We start from the raw sequence: 7,684 nt of genomic DNA, 5'->3' as shown, positions 1-7,684 counted from the left end.
GAACAATCAAGATTAACAAGTTTTGATAAAAATGGTTATTTACTATTTTCTGTAAATTTTGCTTTACCAAATCATAACATCTTAAAATGGAGTTTACATATTTTAGATGGAATCATATTTTATGATAATCTATTATAGAAAAACTTGCAGGCAACCAAGCAGCTCTCTAGAGTTGTGCTCTATAATGAATCTTGGGAGCTTCGCAAAGGCAAACTAGTTTGTTAACACTTTTTAATTTGCTTAACACCATGCTTAACTTTCTATGTGCAACATTTTCCAAGGGAACTCTATATGTAATATTTAATGTTACATGTACCGAACTAATAGTAGGAAAAGTCCAAAAGATATACGCTTATCTAATATTCAACTATTTTTGTTTGTCTAATTTTACATCAGGAGGAAACAAGGCTGAGTCAGGCTATTGCAAGAAACATTACAAACTTTGTACAATTGTAGAAATTCATGAAATTAGTGAACAGGTGAAAAGTCCTATCAAACATTTCAATGCAACATATTTTAGAGATGAATAGTGCATTCAGAAAAACCTGACAAGCTGGAAATTTTTCATTGTTACGTTTGGCTGAAAAGAACCAATGGACCAACTGATGGGTTTTGGGATGCAATTCTTTGTTTATTTTGGTTTGTTCAAAGATTTGTTGGCAGCGGTTCAGAGGAAAATGCATTGATCCAAAAGCTTGCATTACATATTTCTACACAAAACCTTAATGTTGTGAAGTATAAACTTTGCTTTCTGTGAATCCAATCCTTTCGCACCCTCACTGGTTGCTGATGGAGGTGGAAAGGGCCTGCATAAAAATTACTGTGCGAGCATTTGTCCATTTAGGTCAACCTAGGGTTGAGATCTCAGAGAAATCAGTGTACAAACCCAAATGGGCCTTCAAATTCTATATCAAAGTCCAAGTAATACTTGGAGGAAGCCCAAGTATGACTCCATAGTCCATACTTAAAAATCAGATGGGTTTAAACAGAAATGATCAGATTTGCAAGATGGGGGAGACATGGTAAATTATGTTTAATATTTTATTACCAATTTTCTTTTTTATTTGTATTGTTCATGGTTAGAACTTAGAATTTGCTGTGCTCTCGCTCTACTACGTGCTTCTTGGATTGTTTGGGCACCATCCACCCATCTCCAATGGAACCATGCTTGATCAAGTTGGCCTTCTAACAGATTGGGACAAACCAAAGTTGTCAGTTCCATAGGATCTCTCTCAGACCAGGTACAAGAGCCCTTCAAAGACTACTGCGAAACTTTAGAACCAAGAAAGTGGATTTTACTATCTTTTTAAAATTGCAAAGTAAAAAAAAAAAGAGAGAGAGAAAAAACAATTTGGTAATTGGAGCACTGGACAAGCTTTCCCGAGCCTTTCGAAGTACGAATTTCTCCATCCCTACTCTCTGACGTGCCAATTATTGTACTCATAACAATGAAATTTATTCTAAAAATCACTTTTTTGTGGAGTGTGTGAAGGTTCTGAAGCACAATTGGATTATCCTACCTTGCACGATTTGTCTTGCAAGTGCTGCTGGACTTGATTAAATTGGATGCATGGCCAGGCCAAAAGGGAATGGCAATTTAAGTATTAACCAAGTGACTTGCCAATTTCGAGTTCAATATAGGTCTTATCATTCAATATGGGCAATAAATTGCGAAATGATGAACCCTTCTTGGATGGACTTTTGATTTAGTGGACCTGCATCCAACTTGATTTAGGGCAGATTCAAGTTGGTTCCTCTTCTGGAATATGTCTTTTTTCTTTCGATAACAATGGATGGCTCATAGTGCGTTCATCAAATGCTAAGTCATAAAAGAGACGGTCTAATTTATCGCACTATTTGTCTCGCGATAAACATATCTGACCATCATGGAGGCACAGTCCCATAAAATTCTATGGATATCGCATAGCAAAGGTGGTTAAGAGTCAACCTCATTTGGCTCTCGATCCATCCAACCACCATTGCAAGAGATGGTAGATGTCTTTTTGACACCATTTTAAAACAAGCCTAGGGATAAAACATCATCAAACAACATTTAATTAAGAAAAAGCTACAACTCAAGTAATAAAGTTCATTATTATGAATAAGGCTTGGAGATGGGCTGCAGCTCGAACCAATCGTAAGTGCGTGGCTATGATTAACGCCACTAAAATAGCTAATTTTATATGAGCCAGTATTTAATTGCACTAGAATGCTCAGTATAGAATAGAATCAAGCAATATGACAAGAAAAAGCTGCAAGTTTAAAGAACTATAAAAAGTGCATGATCATGATCAAAGAGTTGTATTAGATAATTTCTAAATGCACATTATTATGGAGTACACACATGCAATGCAATTCAAAAAATAACATAAAATTTTAAATTATAGTATATATACTATAAAAATATTTAAAATAATTATATTTTTTATTTGCATATGGACCTTTTTTAGATTTTCTATAGTTCTAGCCTCGCAAATATTATAGCTAGATATTCCCTAATCCATCTGTAACTTGTACTCATAATTTTGGTTCGTCTACTCTTATAAATTATATCATAACATTCTCTCTATTTGTGTGCAACATGATTTTAAGAATCAAAACACAAAAGAATTTTTTACCATGAGCTCAACTGAAAGAAAATGTTTATCATATTTTTCGTTATCTATCTATAGTGGGTATTTTTAATTTTTTCTAATTTTATAGCACATTTGTTTTGGTAAAAAACTTTCTTCACATGTTGTAACTGGTTTTTCATTGTTTTTTCCTTATTCTATTGGAAGACTGTTCTTATGATTATAATTAGATGATATATTTTCATTTGTCTAAAAGTGGGTTTAAATTTTTTTTTTTTACTAATTTGTATGTAGCCAATATTATATAGGTAATGTAAAAAAATGGCAGAATATTTTAGGATCAAAGAATGATAGATGGAATCTGGGAGAGAGAGTTTTAGTTTCCAAAATTCATATTTTTACATTGTCGATATATGCGGTACTTTGTTTTCAATTTGTATGATAGATTTTGAGTTGAATTACATTGAAATGTTCTTAAAGAGGCTAAAATTTTGATAAGTCCATATCCAGGTTCAAATCAAATATATGGATCAGATTTTGGATCTAAATCTTAAAAAATTGGGTTCGGCTCCAGCTTGGTTAGTTTTAGCCGCATCACTCCGGTAAATTGGTTTGATATAACAAAGATCCGCTGCATTGTATGAATGTTACGCCTAGTCATAAAGTGCCAAGCTGTCGTCACATCAGTAATAAAAGAATAATAATGGTCCTTTATGATTAGTACTGGATCAAAACAAATTAGATATTAGTATACCCATATTTATATTTATTTTTTAATAAATATAAATATAAATATGGATCCTATCAAAATAGACGTGGATATAAATTAGATATTAAAAATATAAATATAAATTAAATAAATAAATTTTATAATAATAAAATTTTAGATATTATTAAGTAAATGATAAATTAAATTAATAAAATATTATTATGATTATAATTTTTTTATAAAAATTTAGAAGTATTATATAAAATTAAATAAAATTATAAATATAATTTCGAATAATTATCTATCAATATCAATATTTTTTATGATCAACATAAATATAAATATTTATTAATATTTAAATTTTTATCTATAAATATATATAAATTTGGATACAAAATAAATCTAAGCTTGTATTACGTGGTCTATTTTCACCCTCGTATGATAGCGGCACGTGAGAGGTGTTGGCATCGCCCGACTGTTTGTGACGATGCCTCTCCAAGATCCCAGTGGCAGATCTTCATGGTACCAATTTTTGTTCTAAAATTGATGAATATTTTATCTAAATAATATAAATAAATTTTTTTTATTCAAATAATGTATTTTTGAATTTATTTATCAAAATAATATAAAAAATAAAAATATTATTTAATATAATATTTTTTATATAAAAAATATTATTTCAAATAATATTTTTTAATTTAATCAGACATCCCTCTACAGTCTACGTGAAATCTTAAAAATATTAAAATAAAATAATTTAAAAATATTACAGTAAATAGTATTTTTAAAAATATCATTATAATGATATTTTTAAAAACGTCGTAAACCAACGCTCGTCCATCCAATTTCAAATGTTATTTTCAAAAGCACCGTTAAATGAACATCCGTCCATCTGACTTATGTTGGAAAAGATTTTTTTCTCTTTATAAGCACAAGTCCCTCTTGACTCATAAAATCGATGTGGGACTATTGGTGCCTTTCATATTATTAAAATTACAACAGAACCTCTCAGTCAAGGGGGATATTATTAGAACCATAACAGAGCTCTCCAGTCAAGAAAAACTTCGATGTGTACAGTTCGAGAAGCCCCACAATCAGTCGAAACAGATCTCAATCCTAGAAAATCGAGACGGACCTCGATCCCTATTTGGTGCGTCATTGTTGTGGATAAGGACTCGGTTCGTTACATGAGGTATTATCCGCTATGATCTATGGACCTCACGATTTTATCTTTTAAAAAATACTTCACGTGAAAATAATTTTTTTTTTCTTATAAGCACAAATCTCCCTTGACTCATAATCGATGTGGGACTATTAGTGCTCTCCATATTATTAAAATCATAACAGACGTATTTAATTTTTTTTTTATTTTTTTTGAATTCTATATAGATTGCCAAGGGGTGGTTGATTCGGTCAAAAAAAAAAAAATATTTGAAATAATATTTTTTAGATAGAAAATATTATTTTTATTTTTTAAATTAATTTGATAACTAAATTTAGAGATGCACCATCTGCATAAAAAAGTTTTTTATTTATATTATTTAGATTGGTAGGCGATGGGATGTCACGGGTTCCGACAGGAAGAATCTTGACTCACCTGTGCCTCAGAGCTTTCTGGTGGAGGTCACAGCGACTGCGTCTCCGCAGCCCTGATCACAGTTCAGAGTATCTTGGAGCATTCAATTTGGAAGCATTTGTGGGGCATCAATGCCAGCGCCCTTGGAAGTACCTGCGGAAAAAGCTAACAAGCAGACAGTCGCAAAGCAGGAATTTACTTCGCTTGGCAAATTATCTACGGTTGGCATCTTGTCAATCAATCAATGGGTAATTACTTGAGAGCCGCTGAGATTTTTTTTATAAAACTTTTAAAAGAATTAGTTAGTCAAGCCGGGTCAAATTACAATTCTACTCATGCCGCAACAATATATACGATAAAAAATGATGCTGTGCAGCTCCACTCCATTAACCATTCAATAAAAGATCAGTGCAAAACACGAAGGATTAGTTATTGCTAGTGTGCATGTGATGTGGATTATTAATCGATCAATCGTCAAATGCACTGATTCAGATTTAAAAAAAAAAATAAAAAGGTAAGCCAAGTAATAAATTTTGTTATAGCTCAAAACAATTGTTATACCTATTGAACTGGAAATCACGACTCAAAATCCATCAACCTATTCAGGATGGTAGAAGGGATGCAAGCCTCCCCATATTACAAGCTGCGGTCATAAGCACCAATATGTTCTTTGATGGGAGCATCCATTAAGAATGATAATTTTTTTCGATCCATTAAGTATTCGATCAGATCCGACCCAATTAAGAGATGAGATGGATATCATTTTAAAAAAAATATCCGAAGTAGATTCGGATCGATACGAATAATGGTATGTCCCGCTCCAAACCACTTTGATAATCCTCTTCTTTAAATAAATTTAAATCTCTCTCTCTTATTTACATCACCCCCATTCAGTAATTCAGCTACCTCGACAGCCAAGCAGTGCTGCGATGGCTCGGCGATCGATGGATCCCCACTCTCTCCATCCTTTCTCTCTCTCTCTCTCGTTTATATCAAAAACTGCCTCTCCCCCAACCTCTACACCCAATCAGCGATTTAGCCATCCTGACAGGCAAGTGACACTACGATCGCCGACGGATTCCCCTAGCGGCGGTGGCGGCCCAACAACTAGAGTTCCAACAAAACCCTAGCTATTGTCTAAGCTTTTTTATTTGACTACTCCAAGCCTCTCACCTAATTAAGACTCCCGAGGAGTGAGGACGAAGGAAAAATCAGAAGAAAATAGAGGGAAAATTAATGAAAACAAAAGAAAGATGGAAGAAATTAAAAAGTAAGGCCTTTTTGCGCATAGATCAGTTTTTTTTTTTTTTTTTTGCTTCTTTTTTTTTTTCATTCTATTTTGAGCGAGATTGGACAGGTTTCTTCGATTCCGGTTGGAGGTTTTTCTTGAGCATATATGGGTTTTGTGTGAGTTGTGGCGGTGTGAGCCGGTCCCTTGAGATTTTGAGAGCTTAATCCTGATGGAAGCACGATAGTTTGTAGGGTTTGGGGATAGGATAGTAGGTGGTGGTGGGATGGTGGTGGAGATGGAGAACGGAGAAGGATAGCGACAAAATAAGATAATTTGATGAGCAGGTATAAATATAAATTTTTTTCTCGTAGAATGGATACAAAAATTTATCAATCTAATCAATTTTCGATCTGTAGCCATCCCTATCATCCATGGAAACATCAAATTCAAAGGCGGTGACTTCTCTCACCTGATCAATTGGGGTTCCTTTCGATTCAGACGGTTTCAGCATCAAGACGTTTGACCACGTATAAAATATGAGCTAAGCAAGCTCTGCCATTGGTACAATTGTGCAATTGTCGTGGCATTGCGTTTGCAGTCTATTCATTACCACGTGGCACAACAGCTATAAAAAAAATGACCAGCATGGTCTTTGAGACCCTTGGACGATACGTATGAGGATGAGGGTTGAAGTTTTCTAGTGGTCCAAGAAATTGAATTTAATGAGTGCTTCTACTTCTAAAGTTGGAGCATTATCTTCCTCGCAGGTTTTCTACCGCTCAGCCAATCATCTTCTATATCCAACAACTGGTGATTTGTCAAGTGATCTCTAGCTTTTTTTTTTTTTTTTCCTTTCTTTCTATTAATTGTACATGTTTTCTGCCCATATACGTTAGACTAGACCATGGTTGCTTCTGGTTGTCCGTTGGTAACAAATATATAAATATATAAACACTGGGTGGACTCGATCTACTCCAAAAATGGTTTTATGCTTTTATCCATCGAATAATTTAGACTATATTATTTTTTAGAAGAAAAAATAAAATATTTTCTTTTCAATTCTCGATAATTATTTTTTAAAAAGAAAAAAAAAGTTATGAATAGAGAGAAATGACAAGTAGACACACGATTTAAGATAATTTAATCATATCTTAATTGTTTTATTAATATTTTTTCCATAATTTTTTGACCCGAGCAAAAAACAAAGCTTTATTTTGCTAGTTTGATTGGTTTCTAAATAAATTTTGATAATTATTAATTTGATAGCGTGCTCCATATTCCTAAGAAAAACCACGTCATTCTTAGCTTTGTGTGCGGTACATGCTTGATGGTGTCAAATATATGCAGCCTTAACAAAGCCGTGTTTGTCACGTCACAATGGACGCACTGGCAAATATATAGCTTATTTCCTAACCGTCTACAGCCAAAAATTTTACACATATTATATGTGTTAAGGATGTGCAGCACCAGGCACTGCCATGAGACTGTACAGAAAAATTTCAACAATTAAATTATTCTTTTGAAAGGCTCTTTTTAAGAGTTGCCGCTGTATAAAAATCTTACCTCTTCGATTTTATTAAGCGCCACACCAGTTG

This window comes from Elaeis guineensis, chromosome 8 (genome assembly GCF_000442705.2).
Source record: "Elaeis guineensis isolate ETL-2024a chromosome 8, EG11, whole genome shotgun sequence".
Taxonomy (NCBI): domain Eukaryota; kingdom Viridiplantae; phylum Streptophyta; class Magnoliopsida; order Arecales; family Arecaceae; genus Elaeis; species Elaeis guineensis.
The sequence above is the reverse complement of the archived record's forward strand: the minus strand, read 5'-3'. Positions refer to the sequence as shown.